This window comes from Onychostoma macrolepis, chromosome 17, assembly GCF_012432095.1.
Source record: "Onychostoma macrolepis isolate SWU-2019 chromosome 17, ASM1243209v1, whole genome shotgun sequence".
In the NCBI taxonomy this organism is placed as follows: Eukaryota; Metazoa; Chordata; class Actinopteri; order Cypriniformes; family Cyprinidae; genus Onychostoma; species Onychostoma macrolepis.
Genome location: NC_081171.1, coordinates 17,027,978 through 17,048,253, shown reverse-complemented (window position 1 = coordinate 17,048,253; position 20,276 = coordinate 17,027,978). Strand labels below are relative to the sequence as shown.

The following is a 20,276-nucleotide window of genomic DNA, read 5'->3' as shown; positions in this document are numbered from 1 at the left end:
TCATTTTCTGCTGCTACAAAATTTTCAAATAAAAATAGCATTCCTTCATAAGGCCATGCACAGAGATTCTCTGAGAAGTCTCGCTGCCTAATATACATTTTGTTGGGTGTCATTTAAAATACAACAATATTTTAAAATACAAGGCTCCCTTAATACTAAAGGAAGAAAGTTTTAAATGTTTTCTTGATTATGCATCTGTAATTAACTGTAAAAAAAAAAAAAGCATTAATTTAAAAAGCCATCTATTTTATTTGTCCAATATGGAAATAAATAGAGGGTAGTGATGACATACAGTCTTAGACATACAGTCACAAACTGAAGTCTTGTTTTATATTTTAACATCTTTCAATACAAGAAAGAAAGACAAGGAATTCAGTACCGAAGTGTAATTTTAAGATATGCAGGTGTGTAATATTACATCTGGCATACTGGCATGTTCCTTAATCTATGACATACTAACAACAACTGCAAAAATAAATTACTCCGCTATTGTTAAAAGTCCAATTTATCCACAAGGAACTTTCTCAAAACCTATAAAGTAGGTACACTTTAAAAGAGCCATACAAATCCGAGGACTCCTCTGCTCCCGTAGCCTCATGAGATAGCAAAATGTCTACTAGCTGCAAAATATCAGCATATGCATTGTTTTAAATGATTCATATTTAGACATCCTACTCATTTGGCATAGTTGCTTTTTGCATATTATATAGTAGGGAAGTATGCACATAAAGACACAGAAAGTATGAAAGAGACTTTGAAGAGAGCAGGTCAGGACCATGGACAGCAGTCAGGGGCTAGTGGAGGCCTACATCTGAAAGAATGACTACTTACACACACATTTCTTAACTTTGAATTGACATTAAATAAATGTGTGACCACTGAACGAACAAAGCATTCATTACTATGTATATAACGTAAAACAACTTCAGTTGACAGTACAATAAAAAAGGTTTTGCGAAACTTTTCCAAGTGCCCGATTGTTCATTCGTTCAAATGAGAAAAATCAGCGAGTAAAAAAGATGCATGAGAAGAAGTATCGGACGCGTGTTTTCATCAGTCTAAAGCTATTATGTATTATTTCATGCATAAGAAACTGTTTAAAAGTTTTTGTCTGCATACCAAAATGATCTGAAAACGCATCTCCTCGCTCTCCTAAGCGCGTCTCGTGTCGCTTTCTCTGACTGGCACGTGCAACGCTCTTTATCTGCGCGTGCTGCTCTCACCAAACACGCTCCTGTTCAAAATGACGCCTAATTAAGTTTAATGTTAATTAAGAGTTGAAAACATGTCTGTAATGTGAGGCTGAGTCTGCTAGTACACACATAGGTTACAGAACAAGAACAGCTTCACCAAAAACTGAGGGAAGTATTACATAAATGGACACGTTGTAAAGGTGCGCGCGCACACACACACACACGCACACACACACACACAGTTAAAAAAAAGGATAGCCTATAGGTTGAACTCTATAAATCATGACGCAAACACCCGCTTGCCTTTTGTCTGTCTCTTGTCATCGAATGGATTAATTCAAATCGTCTTTATGTTATTAGTTTATGGGCCATGAGATTAGATATGAATATGAAACAGTCAACCTGCACTGCGACAATATATCAAAGGCAATATAAAGGCGTTAATACCCAGACAGGGTAAGGTGTATGAAAGCTGACCGTCTCGATTTGATGCTTACAGATTTTTAACAAGTTAGTGATAAATACTGGTTGCTTAATGATTGTAGCTAAATGTAGGCTACACAATATATATTCAATCTATTTAAGACATTGTTTAGCAATGTTGTTTTTTATTCTTGTGCTGCAAGTTGTGCATAAGTTGGATGTTCTAAACCATATGGTTCTTTCTAAAATAGTTTCATTTCAGTTACACTGACAGTTCACAGACAGCGGATAAACTTTTTTTTCAGTCCTATCTGAAACACACCGATACTTCACAGTAAAGATGATGTTTGAAATATGTTAATGTATTTGAAATGTTTTTGTGCATGTAATAATAGTGAAAAAGTCTAAAAAATATAAACTTTTTGACATTCTTGACTCAAAAATTGTTGCATTTGTGGTGAAAATTGTATATTGTTCCTTAAGAAAATAGAAAAAGAAAGACAACCGACAGTCTGTCAGACATGTGTTTCTCTACTTTATTTTGATTCCTTGACGAAATCAGCCGACGATCTGTTGAGCTTGAATTTGAAGAATTCATCGAATGATCTGTTGAAATTTACATGGCAGATTCCGGGAGCAGATCTTGCTGAGAGAGGGAGCTCCTGCGCAAAATTACGCCTTCCCTTCTCATTTGTTAGCCGTTTTCATCTAAAAAGTTACCTATTTATAGCCAAGTGTACACAACAACCCGAAGGCATCGTAAACTGCGCCGTGCCGTTTGAAGCTGAACAGTGATCGACACCTGCACTGACTGTACACTACAGGAGAGAAAAGAAAAGACGCCGCGCGCTCCAGCCAATTATCCGCCAGCAGAAGTGACACCCAGTGACCATGTGAGTACCGACATAATTACGTTTATAGATTGCGATGATACCGAGCGTCATATGTTACTTTTATCTTTATGTGTAACTTCACTTAATTATATTTGCATATCAATGGCAGGTTAACCAGCCACCCCTCATTGCGCGCCTCTGCACAGCTCTCCACACTGATAAAGCGCGCGAATCCGACTGCATGAGGACAGCTCTGGACGTGATTATTAGATTAACTCTCAGTGCTTAGTTACTGATCCAATCTTGTTTTGTCAAAATAATCAAATCAAGTGTAGCATTTAGATTAAATAAAATTCTAGCAGGCTACATTTATTTAACTATACAGATAATGAAAACATTATATGTAATAGATGCAATAAAAACAAATTTATTAAAAGTTAAGCATTATGGGATACATTAGAGGAAACCAGAAGTGCTGTGCTGTAACACTGAGTGAGTTGTAACGTCATCAGTTCAACCAATTAGAAATGAGCCACAGGGGTGAAATCACTATCATACTGGGGTGACATTACAAGACTCTTTGTGAAAATATATAAATTATTTATAGGATCAAAAAAGTTTGAGGTATAAAGTATAACTTAATGTTTGACTTATGAAAGTTAAATGGCAGAACTGGTGTGTTCTAAATCAGCAGCTTCTCTTATTTAATATAATATAAAACAAGCTTTTTCATCTACATGTTTAAATATCATAGAAATCTAATGTTAAATATGGAGTAGTGTAAAAGTTTCCAGCGTACTTCTAATACACATACAAAGATGGTGGCACAGAGTATATTAGGCCACATTTGCCTAATTAACAAAGTCAATTCTTTGTTACTTTTATAGTTCTGTGTGTTTGTGTTTTGAATAAAAATATTTCTTGTATGTTCACCATTTTGAATTAAGGGTTGAGTGGTCATAGAATGTGCCATACTAACTGAATTTGATTATCGCAATAAATGTAGCCTATGCACAACATTAAAATAGTGTTAGGCTACAGGGTGAGTAGGGTGTAAAAACAGCACTCTTTGAACTTGACAAAAATCAACGATTTCTAAATGGCTTAAATTTGTAGCAGCAAAGTATGAAGATGTTATATCAAAGTGAGATACAGTGGAAAAAACTTTACAAGTAAATGTAAAGATACTGCGCGCGCTGTCCTCAATATTTATTCAAATGCGCACGCGCACAAGCGAGCACCTCTCTCCCCCTCACACACACACAGGGCCTTCATACTATACAGAATTTAAGCAGCTCAAAACATATAAGCCAAAAATAGTTCTTTTAACCAGACATAATATACTTTGCAAAATAATGCATTTATAGGTCACTTTAAAGAGAGAAAACAATAGTTTTGTGTAATGTGGCATTAATCGAAGGAGCGCGAGCACGACAAGAGCTCCTAAAGATTTATAGATTTATATTGGCGTTGTTGAATTATCTCCGAGGTGCCTTTAATCTTGATTTAATTAACATTAAAGTGAAGCATCAGTGAGAGAGGACACATCGGATCAAAGGCCGCTGTAGTATTTGTGCACGAGAGAATGCTGATGATATGATTAGACTGATAGACAGCAGATTAAATGAGCAGATCTCCACAATCCTGCGCTTGTTTAAAGCCCTGTCGCATGTGCCCATTTGAGTCGCTTCCAGTTTGGATCAGGAGAAGCTTTGGGACAGATATACATTAGGTGGCAGCAAAGAGACTCTATTTTTGAGTAAAGCACATAGGCCTACACTAGGCCATGCATGCGGTGTATATTAAAGGTGGTGAATAAAGGGATGCAAAAAATGATGCCGTTGTTTTAATACTCAAATGAGGGATTTAAAATGCCAGTACGTGAATCAGCATATATTAGAGTATATGTTTCATATCATATAACTTGTGTGAGCAATATTAATTAAAACAAGATTGTTCAAATATAAAATCTGAAAGGCACAATTTTAATACTTTCTCTTTGTATGTGATTAAATAGAGTTTCTTCCTATTCAGGAGGATAACTGCATTTCTATGTTTTCATTCATCTGCATTCAGCTATATGTACTGTAAAATAAAAAAATAAAAATAGCTGTGTTATTAGCCTCCATATAATATGCTTTTTTAAAAATAATTTGCAATCTATTTGATAAGGTGTAATTAATCACACATGAAAAACAATTATGAGAATTAATTGTTTTCACACAATGAGATCAGGCCACGTTTGTAAAAATAGAGAGTGATAAGACGAGCTTTGCTTGATAACTCATATTTGCCTGATTATTCATTGTTGTGTGATGTGTATCTTGCAGAGACTATTGTTTCCTAGTAGGCAACTATCTGAGAATGTGTTTTGTGGACACTTGCAGCTAAAGTTTGCAGTGTATTGCAGTCTCTTGTATGTGGAGCTGTCCAGGGTTCTGAAGTCTTACTGGAATCCTCAAAATTCAGTTCTGCCTCTGTTGAAGCTGTGCAGCAAGACTATAAGATTTAAGGGGAAATAAAGTCAATTAAACATAAAATCCCCTAATGTATATGACTAACTGTGCAGGCTACCAACAACTAGCTGAACTAAGATTGGGACATGTTTCCAACAATGTACTGAGCCAGTTCTTTTACCTGTTGATATTGAAAAAAATCACTCAAAATAGCATTATTTATTGTTTAGATAAAAGGATATTTTAACTAGTATTACAAACACAGTACATGCAGTTAAGGTATAAAAAAAAGTTATAACCTGCCATTGTTACCTTAAAGAGCCATTTCTACTTGATTTGACTTATAAAAAATTGTTTTGTTGATTGAAATGAATGCATTTAGGTTGATTCAGTGATGATAAATTATATTATAATTATATTTGATGAAATAACCTAAAACATGTTTAATTTGATAACATGTAAATTAACTGTCTTTAAGTCAGAAATATTATTTGATATGACCGAATCAGCCTGAATTCTTTGGGTTATACTAACAAAAGTCCTAAATAAATCCTTAGTCACAGCTAAAAACCTTTTAATTGTCTGTAAATGTCTGAAATCAAAAGTGTGGTTATACCTTTTGTATTTTTTTCATGTAACATTTATTATCTAACAAAACACCACTGCAAAATGACTTTCCAGTACATGCATGAGGACGCTATTATTTCTAAATTCATAAAAGGACAGTACTTTGGAGACATTGACTCGATCAGCATTAAAGACTAGTCACCTGAATGATTTAAAGAATTTATGGCCCAGAACTAATTAGTCTTAAGTTTAATAAATACGTCATAAATTCAATCAGAGGCATATTATTGGATTAAGATTCATGGTTTAGGTCATTGAAATACATTTATTTCCACCAACTGAATTATTAGTGTGGAGACATAAATAACCTGGTCTAGCACAAGTGATATCGCAGGCGATATCATTACTGCATAAACAAAGACCACACGGATGCCGTGTGACTGAAGAGACAAGGTGGAAGGGGACAAAAAATAGGAGGGCTGCTAATCCTGGGGTGTAGGATGGGGGATCGGAGGGAGGTTTGCGTTTCCCCCCAGGGGAGAAATACATGCCGGGACACTTGAGGGATGGACAGACCGGGACAGTCGGTAACACTCAGGCTACTCTCACCTCCAGCCCCGCACACAATCCAAAACAATACACCCGAGCTATATCCGTCATCTCATGCTGGCGTCAGTCTGCTGTCGCCTGCCTCTCCTCTCCCCTCTCTCTGCCCCTGCACTGTATCGAAATAACAGCACGGCCAGTATGGCAGCAATGAAGCGTTGTTACACAATGTCTCTTGCTTATTATTACCATAGCGTTCCAATGAGCACTGGAGACTGAGGTTGGGATGTGACCTTTGGCATCTTGTTCTCTTTTGAAGTGTGCAGTGGAAGTTACAGGGGCATGCTGCATCTGAGATATGAAACTTTTCCTCTGCGTCAGCAGGATTTGGGGATTTGGTTGCATGTTAGTCCTCTGTTTGTGTCTTGGAGCTGATTGATTGTTCTCTTTAATTGGGGAACAATCTCCTTCAACTCTTCACGCTGGTACTTTGTCATTCAGTTTTCCAGGGTTGCTAAAAAGAAAACGTTGATAACACTTTATATATATATAATGCATTATAAAAGTATTTTTAATGCACTAATTATGCCTTGTAATGCATTGTATGATCAATTGTAACCACATTTATTGCATACTGTATCTGTTCATTGTTACACTTTTAGAAAGTATATTTCATTAAATAACATGACTAGACGTTTCAGATGTAACAAGGAATCTGCTAATATTATTAAGCATTTTAATTTTGGTTACAGTTACTTATGAAAAGATATAATACATTATAACATGAAATCCTTTATAATGCATTATAAATTAAGGATTTACGTAAAGAGTTGCCAAAATTGGGTTTTGAAAATATCTGCTTAAATGCAATATGAAAAATTGTACTGCAATGAGATTCTTAATCAATTTTTAATTTAGATATACCTGGTAATTGCTTAAAAACTATTTTTATACAATATAAATATGTTCCATAACCATTAAAAAATAAATAAATAAATAAATAAATGCTTTCTTTAACCCCTCAGGTAGAGAAGTTTATCAGTGATGGGTAACTGGAACAAATCTTGGGATCCCTGTGAGCAGGTGTGTGTTTGTGTGCGTGTGTGTATGTGTGTTACTGACGCACAGAGATTAAGACAAATTAAATGAAAGTAGTGTTGGCAAACGTGAATATTGTAGAGCATTTTGTGTGTGTATGGGGATAGAGTCATGATATGTATTTCCAATATCATGAAGGTTATAAAATAATGCATTTACAGATTTTGCACAATGACTTCACCTTGGGCATATCTAGAACTGTCTATCAACATTACTCAGCCTGCATCCGAATATGTGTACTCCACTACTATATAGTATGCAAAATATGATACACTAGAAATAAACAATACCTTGATAACTTACAGTACTTCGTTTGTTGAAATTTTGAAGTCCAGCTTTGCCTGAGAAGCCATTAAACAACAACAACAACAACAACAACAAAAACAATACAATATTACTACAGCGACAGGAATTATCAACTTGCTTTCAAGTTTTGAACGCGTCAGGACTGTTACACTTCCACAATAAGGGTTTAAAATCAAACTTTCACACAAAAAAAGTGTCTTCAAAAGACTTGAGTACTCAACCCGCGATACATTTTTTTAAATATATGCTTTTCTAGATTTTCTATAGTGCTTTAACTCCACATCTGTGTGTATTTGTAAAACTGAGCAGAGATATTAACCAGAATATTGCCATAAAACCCCTATTTGCAGAATGAAAACGTCCCGTTAGAGACAGTGGACGCACGAGTGTGAAGCGTAAGCCGCAGCTGATTGGACAGGAGTTTAAAAAGCAGGCGCTGTCACTTTAAGAAGCAGTTCTTACCTGGACACCCGCCACCCAAGGTAACTGACGCTTTCTATCTTCAACACGCCTACATATATGCATATGAATCTTTTAATCATCCCCTTCTGCATCAAAATGACATACGGTTGCCATAAAAAGCATGTAACACCTTCACGTGATCAATTTCACTCTCGTTTTGGTTTCATTTTAGTGTCGGGCGTGATTCTGAGATGAATAAATTCACCCACAACATCAACTCGAGAAAGTCAGAAAGATGTTGCGAACGAAGTGCGCATGTATCAGATCTTTGCGATTTCAGGATTGTCACACCGTCCCTGTATTCGTAACTTTAGCCCCTGTCGATGGGAATAATGCGCATTGTTTTAGCGCGTGGAGCGCTTTGTCCTTGAAATGTTTAGTAACATTGAGATGGAGACAGACAGCGACGCGGCCGCCATGAGATCGATTCATTCCGTAAGCTTGAGAAATTGCTCAATTCTGTTGCAAAGCGACGTTTCTAGCGAGCACATGGTAGTGTGTCAGGCGAAAAGCACGCTGGATGTGTTATTGTTTTTGATGGGACACCCACCAGGATATAACGTGAGCTGAGAGCTGCAGTTTCAGCCAATATAAATCAGCAACACATTTCGAGCTGCTCTGATGCCTCATATGTCCTTGTTGGGCTTTGTTTATTTATAAAGGGGCCTGATCCCACTTCACAAACACTCAAAATGTGGACTATCACTGTACCTCTAAGATTTTGCAGAGCCCCCATAGGGCCATGTAGGAATATCTGTGTATTTATTTTGAGATATGATAACATCAACATCAATCCAAATCAACATGCCAAAAATTGTGCAATCTGTACTCACAGATTTGAAACTGTAGCCTCAATTTTGCCATTTGTATTCCACAGATTTGTAGACCCATAGTTTACAAATATGGGCACACCTCTTATGCCTTATAAAGTATAACTCATAAAATAGTGTTTTAAACTTTTATAATTTTTTAAGGAAGTCCATTAACAATCAATCATCGCACACCTGCAGGCAATAGATAGGTGCGTAGGAAAAAAAGACCAAAAAAGGTTAAAAACCAATAAACAAAAGAAAATCCCGCACACTACCAATACTTGCAAAAGTATCAAAAACCGTTTATTATTGATAACGTTTTAATTTGATTGAGCTCGCAGTTGTATGTTTGGATATACCTGATGAAGGTAATGAGACTGAAACGTTCTCAATAATAAACTGTTTTTGATACTTTTGTAAGTATTGGTAGTGTTTTTTGGTTTTTGACCTTTTTTAGTCTTTTTCTCCTATGCACCTATCTATAGCCTGCAGGTGTGCAATGATTGATTGTTAATAAACTTTTATAATTTCAATTTTTTGATTAAGATAATACTGACATTAAAACTGACATTATTTTGTTTATGCACCGTTAAATTATTCTGTTGTTATTTTGCTGTCATTCCATCCTGTGATGGTGCTTGACACAACACTGTTACTTTATGTTCTGGCAAATTGGTGGTGAATTCGAACAAACTCACTTGAACATTTTTGTAAAATCCACTAATGCCTCACTGAGTGTTAGGTTTGGGGTGGAGCTTTAAGCTAACTTTTTAAAGCAAATTGTAATTTTTACATAAATTCAAATTATGCAAATTCATAGGGGTAGGCGACATGACCAGATTCTTATGTTGATATGAGTAATTTTATTTCATGATAAAGATATCTTTTACAATATAGTTTTGCCTTAAGTAAGGTTTTTATGATAATATTGTTGATACAATTTAAATTTCATAATCCTCATCATCAATTTTAATATCAAACCAATACTAGCCTAACTAACATAACAAAAAAATTAATAAAAAATTAAAAACACACAACTCTCAAGCTTACTGAAGACAAGTGAACAGTCAGTGATAAAATAAGAACAAAGAAACTAATTACAAGCAATAGGACAGACTACAATAGAACAAAAACACAATTAAAAAAGACCTACATGAAAAACTTCAAGCACTGGAAATAAGAAATACTAAAATTGTATTTTATGTAGGTCTATAAAAATGCATAGTCTTCCCTGTCAAAGTTAAATATAGATGTATTCAGTTGAGAGCAGCAAGAGATTATCTCTCTTTTGTTTTTTTGGTTAAATTGAATAACACAGACAGCACCAGGTTTATTAAACTGCTGTCACTTTAAGACTGAATGCAAAGATCTAATATACTGATGCGTTTTCTTTCTGAACTAGTTATGTTATGTAAGACATAAATGACTGTATTGATTGGCGAACTCGCAAAGATGGGCATTTAGACACAAAAGTGTGAGTATTTGAACGTCAAAGCCATATAAACCTCCATAAAGGACATTCATTAGTCATGCACTTTGTGCACACATTTCAGGTGTGTGTGCTCAAACCGTCTCTCAGACAGTGCATACATATACCAATTTTTGGTTTTAATGACGGCACAGCACAGAAACGTAACATGAGTGTAACCGTGAAAGAGACGATAGTCCAAAATCTCTACCACCCCCTACGAATTCATACGAAACTGCCAATTTGTAAAATAGATACGTTTTCTCATGAGATTGAGTTGTTTTTTTACCTAGCTAAAGCTATCACGTCTGTTTTGGGATCACACTTATTTTAGTGTGTGTATATATATATTTACATTTACATTTAGTCATTTAGCAGATGCTTTTATCCCAAGCGACTTACAAATGAGGACAATGGAAGCAATCCAAATCAACAAAAGAGCAATGATATGCAAGTGCTATAACAAGTCTCAGTTAGCTTAACGCAGTACACGTAGCAAGGTTTTTAAAAGAAAACAGATAGAATAGAAAAAGAATAGAGCAAGCTAGTGTTAGAGGCCTTTTTTGCTTTTGTTATTTGTATAATAAATAAAAAGAAAACAAATAGAATACGAAAAGATTAGAAAAGCTTATAGTTAGTTAGTATAGTTATTATTATTTTTTTTTTAAGAATAAAATTAGAATAGACAGTGCTAGAGTTAGAGGGTCAAATAAAGATGGAAGAGATTGAGTTGGGCAGGTCATTCCACCAGGAGGGAACATTTAATTTGAAAGTCCGTGAAAGTGATTTTGTGCCTCTTTGGGATGGCACAATAAAGCAACATTCACTTGCAGAATGCAAGCTTCTAGAGGGCACATAAATCTGAAGTAGTGAATTTAGGTGAAGGGGTGCAGACCCAGTGGTGGTTTTGTAGGAAAACATTAATGCCTTGAATTTTATGCGAGCAGCTATTGGTAGCCAATGCAAATTGATAAACAGAGGTGTGACGTGCATTCTTTTCGAATCATTAAAAATTAATCGTGCTGCCGCGTTCTGGATTAATTGTAAAGGTTTGATAGGACTGGCCGGAAGACCTGCCAAGAGAGCGTTGCAATAGTCCAGCCTGGATAGAACAAGAGCTTGAACAAGGAGTTGTGAAGCATGTTCCTAAAGAAAGGGCCTGATCTTCTTGATGTTAAATAAAGCAAATCTGCAGGACCGGGCAGTTTTAGCAATGTGCAGTATATATTAGTAGTCAATTTGACTCCTGCACTATATTCCAAGTATATTGATGCCAGACAGACTTCTAAGAAACATCAGCTGTGAAATTTAAGTTGATATTCTGCATTAGCTCTCAAATCACTTTAATGTTTGCACATATTCAAACTTTACGTGTTGCGATGCACAGCCTTTGCAGCCACTGCTAACTGTAAGTTTTTACTGAACGGAAAGAACAGCGTGAACATGCTTCAAAGCATCTCCTTTTATGTTCTACAGAAGCAATAGTCATACAGGTTTGCAATGATACAGGGATGAGTAAATGATGACAGAATTAGCCTTTAAATGTTAAAGGGTATGCACGGTTTTTCTCCAACAGCCCAGGTTGAAAATGCATTGCAAGTGTAAATGTGTAAAAGCGTAAAAATGCATGTAGCAATAGATGCAGATATTACTCAAACATAGTCGGGTGTCATCCTGTGCTGCTGTTTAATTCAAGAGTTCCAGTAATCTCAGCTCAAATGCAGCATTGAGAAGTGAGCAGAAAGTGCTCGAGTGTATTTCCAGAAACGTGAACCCTCTTGAAATGGCTGTTTGTTTGTTTGTTTATAGAAGTCTGGTTTTGGGGAGGTTGAACAATCAACATTTTTCACGTGAGACAGGCATACATCAGGGACCACAGATCCCAGAGGTTCCCGGCTGGTGACAGTTAGCTCCCTAGTCCGGAGATCCAGGCTCCCACTTCCTTGAAACGTGATGCTTCTGCTTTTCAGTAAAGCAGCTCTTTTCTGCCGGCTTGCAATAGGAGATCAGCCGGCGCTGTGTACTAGTACACAAGCGAGAGGGAACGAGCCGGTCAGCTTGCCCAGCAGCCTCTTTTCTCTCTCTCTCTCTCTTTCTCTCGCTCTCTCTCTTTCCTCCCTCCTCTTTCTAACCCTCACTTGCCAAGCTAGGGTCCTGCTTAATGATTTTGAGAGAAACACACAGCCCCTGATTCAGGCTAGCTGAGGGAAAGCAAGCAGGCTTTTTTTTGTGTGTTTGTGGTCGCTGCACTGGGAAAGGGGAGGAAAAGCGAGAGGCAGCCGGCGGGCGGACGTCCTTGTCCTTGAAAAACTGCACCAGAGAACTCTTTGAGGGAAGCCAGGATCCAGCGTAAGTAAGGCACACCTCTGACGGGGAGGGACAGCGGGGTGCATGGGAGACCTGCTGCTCTGTGTTGACCCGCCAGGCTGGACTGAGCCACGGTGGTTCTGGATATGTGGCGCTTGGTTCTTTAAATGCTTAATGCTTTTGACAGGGGATTAGGTGAAACATAAAATGCCTTATGTCTCTGAAAAAGCCTGCCAAACTTTGTTCTGTGAAGCTTACGCTCTGTTGTAGTACAAAGCCGGGTAATCTCTGTTTCACTGCGAACTGAAGCACATTGTCACAATATTGTAGCCTGTCATGATTCAGTTGTTTTATGTCGCGTTATAATAGGACAAACAACGCTGGGTTACGTTCGTACAAGGACTACCTGCTTGTAGGCCATGATTTCATTTGTAAACACTGGAAATATCACTTAAGATTATGTGTCTTGGAAATCATGGCAGTGAGTTTGCAGACACAATACAGAAATGCAAATGAGTGCTTGTTTCAATCCCACTGTATTTATGTAGAGCACAAGGGATCTTGTTGTAGCTCTGTGACTGCTCTGCTAGCCAATCCAGGTCAGCCAGTCAATAATTCCCACATACTTACCAATATGGAAAGTTTGACACCAGCTAAAGAGGCTTTTCTGATCATGCTAATGCTTACTATGTACAACCAGACAGGCTTGGATGGATTTTTTTTTTTTTTTTTTTTTTTGGTGGATAAACTCGCACCCTGTTTGCTGTGTATGCATCACTCCCTAATTGATACCCGGAGCTTTCTGAATGTGGATCGTCTATTAATACCCACACCAGTGATGACTGCCACAGCTCTGCTGCATGTTTGCAATGAAAACTACAGATCCGCTGTCTGTATACTGGTCATTTCTTTATATTATCTAGTGGTCATGGTTGTGAATGTCAAAAATGGACAGTAGTGAATAAAGGTCATTGTTGTGCAGGTATTTGCTAGGGATGCACAATATATCGGTACCATATCGGTTAATTTAATTGCTTTATTTTATGCAAATGTTTCCGTATTTTTACATTTATATGACCTTTTCCATTATCCAAAACTCACTTGAAATTAAACTTTACTAATCTAATCAATGTAATAACTCAAATGTTGTGATGCATAAATGCATCAGTATTTATTTTAGACAAAATATTATAGATTTTAAATATTAGGCATTTATTGGGTATCAGCCGTAATGTATCTTTCCATAATGGTATAATCAGCAGAATTGTGTAGTTTTGTGCATTTTTATTTCTAATATATATAATATTATTTATAATGGCTGTTGAAAATTCAGCTTTGCCATCACAGGAAGAAATTTAATTTTGAAATATGTTAAAGTAGAAATAAAATGGTTTCACAATGGTACTGTTTTTATTTTACTGTATTTTTTGATCAAACAAATGCAGCCTTAAGCCCCGTTCACACTACAAGTGACACGCAGCGACAAAGCGACATGATCCCATTCATTTCAATGGAGAGCTGGTGATTTCCGGTGACACGAGCGATAGATAGCGACCGTTGGCGACCGGACGGGGCGTGTCCAGTGAGCAAAGTTCAGAATCCTTCAACTTTATGCAAATGAAGAGTGACTTTCGGGAGTGACAGCCAATAGGAAAGAAGATGGTAGAGCTCATGTGATTGTTCTCCTCTCAGCCATAGATAAACATAAGCAATGGAAGAAAGTTTCTCATTCATTTTTGTTTGTATGTACGGATTTAATTTAGATTTAGATTATATTTAGTCTTTTGCATCCAAAATGTTTGTACTTAGCGGCAAGAAACCCGATTCGCTGTCAAGGCAACCAGTAGTGGAACGCCCACTAGCGACCTCATCGACAAAAGTCGCTGCTAGTGTGAATGGGGCTTGAGTGAGCATAAGATACTTTTTTTCAAACTTTTGAACAGTACTATATGTATACTGTATATTGTATATGAAAAGATGTATATACATTTTTTTTTATATGGTTAAAGTCTTGAGTTTACAAACTGTTCCCGTAAAAGATCTAGTTACTGCTAATCCCTGGTTTGCTTTGCAGTGCAAAAGGCCTCCGAAATCCTGTAGACTTTGAGCAAAGATGATCTTCTGATTAGTATTCCACTGTCATAATGTATCCGTCAAGTTTACAAGCTCACCCTCTTCCCAATGTATTCTGGGGCATGGTACACAGCATGTCGCTTTTAGTTCAGCAGGATTTGACTCTGGAGTTGCCAGAGTACCCTGTGCATTAATTTCTGAACACTGAGGTCTTCTGATTCCCTGTGAAGTTGGGGATCCAAATAACATGCGCTTGCTCGTTCGCATATGCGTCAATTCATTATCTTGAAAAGAGGTATTTAGATTGTTAATCCTGAGGATTAACACTCTGAATTAAGAATTGTGTATTAGCTCGCACCCACTACCATAAACGCTGTGGCTGAGATAATCCTGTCCAAGTATTTCCTAAGTTACTGAGGTATGGAAGCATTCATTTATTTATTTTAATATGTGAGATGTGCATATATTTTGTATGGACCTTTTTAACCCAAATTATTATTTCTTTATCTTTTGCTTTGATGTTTTTATGACATTTTTGACTCTAGATGATCAGGGAAGGCATTTTTAGTCCAGAGTATGTTGTGCTGCTAAGGTGTGATGGTGTTTGTAACTTTCAGCCTTGTGAGAGGCCAGTTTGAAATGTGGCTTCCTGCAGGAAATTAATCTTCTATGGTTTATTAGTGGAGGCCACACTCTGAAGTATCCTTCACCTTTTGAATAATTAACAAGCAAGCTAAACAATGTGGTAGATAGATGCCATAAATCTGAAGGCCGTGGAGAAATACTCCTGGTCTAGCATTCATAAAGAGTCTCAAGCGATCTAAACAACGGTGAAATGAGATGAATTAACTGTGTTGTTGCTTTCGGCATCTGCAGTCTTAATGTTACTTGTAAGAAAAAAATAAAAAGACCCATCAGACCGGTCATTCCTTTCCATATTCTCTTACCTCATCCTTGGTGGATGGCTCCAGTGTTTTCTTTAAGACTAAGAGCTTTGTGTTAAAGCTACTCTCAAATTCTCGACAGATCGATACCTATAGATCCTCTAATTGGAAGCCATTAGTTATGGGGTTTATAAAGCTAGTAATTATTGTGTGTAATCTTGCAGAAAATTAAATTTGGAGTTGTGTACAGTGTATTGGAGAGAAGATTTTTTTTTTCTGCTGCATTTACTATCTGTCAGGTGCTGCGCGGCCCTACTTTTTCATGTGCAGAGCCAACTTTAGTTTTTCTTGCATAATACACTGCATTTATAGGGAAAAGCTGAATAAGTGGAAGCTGTTTCTGGACTAGGCTTTATGAAAGAATAAGGAAGTGGATCTGTATTCTTTTGAGAAAATGCAAATAGAAAGTTCATCACAGCATTTGAAATAGGAATTTTTTTTCTCTGGAGCAGCGTCTTTGCTGTCAATTTTGATCAATTTAAATGCGTCCTTGCTGAATAAAAGTATTAATTTCTTTCAAAAACAAAATAGTTCTTAACCAAACTTTTGAATGGAAGTGTAATTCTACTGTTTGCACCCAGTATGTATATTAATTGTATTTTGGTCTGTATGATACACGATTCTGATTTTACAATGGACTGGTTATGTAAAATCTTAGTTAAAAGTATCATGTATCATAATGCAGGTGCCGTACTCATAACATGAATATATTCAGTAGAAGATTCGGTATAGTGAATGTCTAAATGAAGCTGTCACCGTCGATTCTCTATGAGAAGATGACCAGGCCACAGGCAAACATGCAGTTATCACAAAAAAAGGAGTAAAACTTAAACTGCTAATGTGGTGCTTTAATTTTACTTGTTAGTTATTTTTGTGGCTTCTTGTCAGGTAACTGTGTATGCACTTGTAGATGGCAAAGTCATTGAAAATGTTTCTATGGAAGTGTTTTGTTAAGCTCTATTGACAGCATCTGTAAAATCGAAACCGCGTATTTATGTATTTAAAATGGAAGCATATGGGCATTCTAGGGAATTTAACACCAATCATTTAGCAAAAATGTAATGCTCATGTTTTCATTAAAAAAAAGAAAACACTTATACAAGTTCTTTCACACACAGAAACATGTTGAGTTGCAGGGGTCCCACAGTCATAGAATCATGAAAATACTGTATCAGGGCATTTTAAAATTGCCATTTCCAGTGGATAGTGAATATACTTTTTTTTAGGTTACTTTAAAAACAGAATTACCTGTTAAAATATTCTATATTTTACATTTTATTTTATTTTGTTTTATTTTATTTTAAGTTGTCTAAATTACTCCAAATGTTACCCAACCTGTAACATTCTTTTAAAGTTTAGATTTCAGAACTCCCAGTTTAATTCTGCAGTTTGTTGTGGCGGTAATTAGCGTAGGGTTAATTCTATATGTGTATCAAAATCAACATTTAATTAATGGATATGTTGTCATTAATATTACCTGGTACAGCTCTTAATGCATTGACTCAGAGAGATTTGCATAATCAAAAAAACATCTCAATGATTACTGAAATAGCCTTTGAAAGTGGTGCACAATTGCTGTGCAACAATAGGAGGATCAAATGATATCGTGTCTTTAACATTCTAGGCATGTTGTTCACCGGTCTAGATTTAGAACTGGACCACTAACAGAAAGCATTGCACCTGGTACAGTGTGCCTGCATGACCACCTCTTTTAAAATAGCTCCTGTATTTTTTATTTTTCTCCACGTTCAGGAGTATAACCCTAAAAAGTTATCTGTTAGCTTAGCTTCACTCACAGTATTTTCAGCATAAACTAACCAGGCTGATATGCAAAGCAGCTTTTGTTTAGCTGTGTAAATGAAAATTGCTAATCAATTTTACCCCTTATTTCATGGCCTGTGGTTTCTGCCCCACCCCCACCAGCTGGTTAATCATGCACAAGCTGAACACTTCATTACCCAGGACATGTTTGCCCCTTAGCGCTTTCTCGCTAGTAAATTAGTTCTTTCTATTTATACAGGTAAGGCAGGTCAGAGGTCTCCGGGTTGCAAAAGGTAAAGGGATGAAATTAATATAGCGCCAGGCTCTTCTGGCTGAGAGCCTCCCAGAAGAAAAGCCCTCCAACTTAAACAGTTTCATAAGGAGAAATGAATTGGCACTGTAGGAGTGCGGCTCTTTTTGTTCTAGCCTCAGATTGGTCCTGCTGTGTTCTTTCTGTGCTGCACTGCGTGTCCTTTGAAGCCATGAGCTCAAATCTTGGAAGCCTGTTTCCTACCCAGTGCCTGTCCTATCTGCCTCCGCACCTTCGTCCAGGTTGTTTTTGCACATGTTTTTTTTTTCTGTAGCTGCATTGAAGCGATTCACTATTTTGCTCTTCCTGCAAAGAGTACTTGTGAAAATTGTGGGAGAGCCCCAGAGATTTGAGAGAGCAGTGTTTTATCTCCATGTAATCCCAGAGTGACAGTGTGTCATCTGTATGACGAAGCTAGTCAGAGTCCGGGGGGCTTCATCTGAGCTTTATAGGGGATGAGGCGAAACCGATCCGTTTCACAGGTGTTCCGGACTGGGGTATGCATCTTTTAGGTTTTGTTGACCTTGTTAAGTGTTGGCTGCAAGTGGTGTTGTTGCAGTCTACTTGGAAACGGGCAGTTCTCTTTATGCCCCAAAACCATTTCATTGGCTGAGAATATATGTATATGTATATGTATATGTATATGTATGTGTATGTGTATGTGTATGTGTATGTGTGTGTATATATATATATAATATAATATAATATAATATAATATAATATACGCACACACACTGTAAAATAAAAACAATTATTTAAGAAAAATAATAGAATTTAATTTTGCACTAAAATTTCAATAAAAATTTTAGGAATACTAATATTTTTTGTAATTATGAAAATATGTTCTGTTTTTAAATTGCATGTTCCTTATAAAAATGCTAAAAAAAAAAAAAAAAAAAAAAAGGAAAAGGAAAAGAAAAATGCTAAAATTAAACTTTTATTTGATCAGGCTTTGAGGAAGCACAATTTGAACAAGCTAATATTTATTTATTTATTAATTCATTTTTACTTACTTACTTGGGACAGTGCTCACTAACCAACAGTAGAATACTGTAAATAAGCCAGAGTTAGCCCCATTAGCTAATTTTCATCTGTTGCCCTTTGCCAGATTTTAAAAAGGCAACTTACAAATCTGAAGCATAGTAAGTTATCACACATAAACCTACAATAACATTAAGGTCTTGACTTCCCTATAGTAGGCGAAAGCAATATGTGAATTGAATAGTATGTGGTATTTCATAGTCTTCATAAAACAGTGGGCAAAACAGATTCTGTTGTGTGCATCCACTGGTTGCTTTACTATCCCATGGGGCCACTGGTTAGGAGATGTGAATGGCAACTGACTCTGAATGTCACATGACATATTTTACACTACACACTTTCATACTACATTTACAGAATGTATTTATTTATTTTTTAAATCACAGAGTTTTCATTTCTAATCAAATACAGTAGCTGTATAGGCTGTATGCTATCTCGATCACACAGCTTCGAAGCTTCCAGACAAGTGCATTTGAAATGGATTGGAGCTAAACTCTAAAGACAGGTAGTCCACCGAACACCCCTGGCCTACTCAACTTTAGATCACAATTTCCACATCTGTAACTACACCATCAAGCTTCTTAAGAGAAGCAGATTGCTTTGAGGTTACAGCAGCCCCCTAGTTCCTCATCAGAGAAGTGGACCATGGCACTTCGCTTCTGACCCAGTGCAGTTATAAGAAATCTGGCTTGAGGAGCCCATCAGCTGCTTAGGAAATGTTCTCAAGAGGTCCCTCAATCTGGCTTTCCTCATCATCTGCCCCCCTAAAAATATGACCAATGCCACCTTCTTACCCTGATCCTTCGGCATCTGATTTCATCTCGAAGGCCTATTTTTAATCGCGGGTGCAGTGCAAAGACATTCCTCCATTAATTCATTAAATGACCCAGCTGTGCCGTGCTGTGTCATATTTTCCTTTGGCCCTCTCGCTATGTGCCGCCGAGGACAGTGTTCGGCTCCATGCTGTTGATTCGTTCCTGGCCACAAGTCTTCGGATCACATCACAACTTGAGTATTTTCATTGAAACAAGAGCACCCTCATCACGTGTATTTACATATAAATATACGCTTACAGTGCATGGACAGATGGCTAAAAACGGGCCGCTGGGTGGGGGAGTCATGCCTTTTTCCAGTCCGTTCTGAGGTTACTAATGTTTACATCCAATAATAGCTAATACGCTCATCTTATCGCATTTGGGAGCTGCGACGTGCCTGCGATGCTCTTCGGGCTTTGCAATGGAAAGTCAGCGTTTCAATTACTTGTGCCAAAGATTTAGATTAGCTTGTCCCAAACTAGAGGAGGAAATTCGCTCTTCATATATGGATGCCAGTAGCTGCTAGCGCTACTGGAAAAAAGGTAAATAAAAGATTAATAAAAGACTTGCTTTTTTTTTTTTCTTCATTTTTTGATGTTGTACACCGTAGATGGCTCCTGCCAGAACGGTTAGCATCTAGCTGACCTGAATTCTTTTGCTCATAACAGCCCTGGGTCTGATGACCCTTTCATGCTAGCACAACATCCCAGCATGATTCATGCTGAAATATGAATAAGGCTATAGGCATGGGGTGAATTTGAAGCCAAGGGATGGCGGTGACTTCACCACGCGTTGTGTGTAGATTGATGAAGTGGAGTGACAAGATGTTTCATGAAATTGTATGTGTACAGAAACTCAGAA

At 37.0% G+C, this 20,276-nt stretch overlaps 1 protein-coding gene and 1 long non-coding RNA gene across 5 annotated transcripts in view; one reads left to right on the top strand and one right to left on the bottom strand.

Annotated features, from left to right (window-relative positions):
* Positions 1–5,411: 5,411 nt before the first annotated feature.
* On the bottom strand, positions 5,412–8,862 carry LOC131522910 (uncharacterized). Its single transcript, XR_009266681.1, has 3 exons — positions 8,718–8,862; positions 7,407–7,457; positions 5,412–6,532 (listed from the first exon to the last, which is right to left on the bottom strand). It is a non-coding gene; the product is annotated as an uncharacterized LOC131522910 (long non-coding RNA).
* Positions 7,843–20,276, top strand: part of esrrga (estrogen-related receptor gamma a) — a 189,060-nt gene continuing 176,626 nt past the window's right edge. For 2 of the 4 annotated variants that reach the window (XM_058748775.1, XM_058748773.1), the window contains exon 1: positions 7,843–7,904. The gene's annotated coding sequence lies outside the window, so the exon portion shown is untranslated. Of the gene's footprint in view, positions 7,905–12,148; positions 12,514–20,276 lie in introns of those variants that run through there. The other 2 variants (XM_058748778.1, XM_058748780.1) reach the window with 2 other exon arrangements.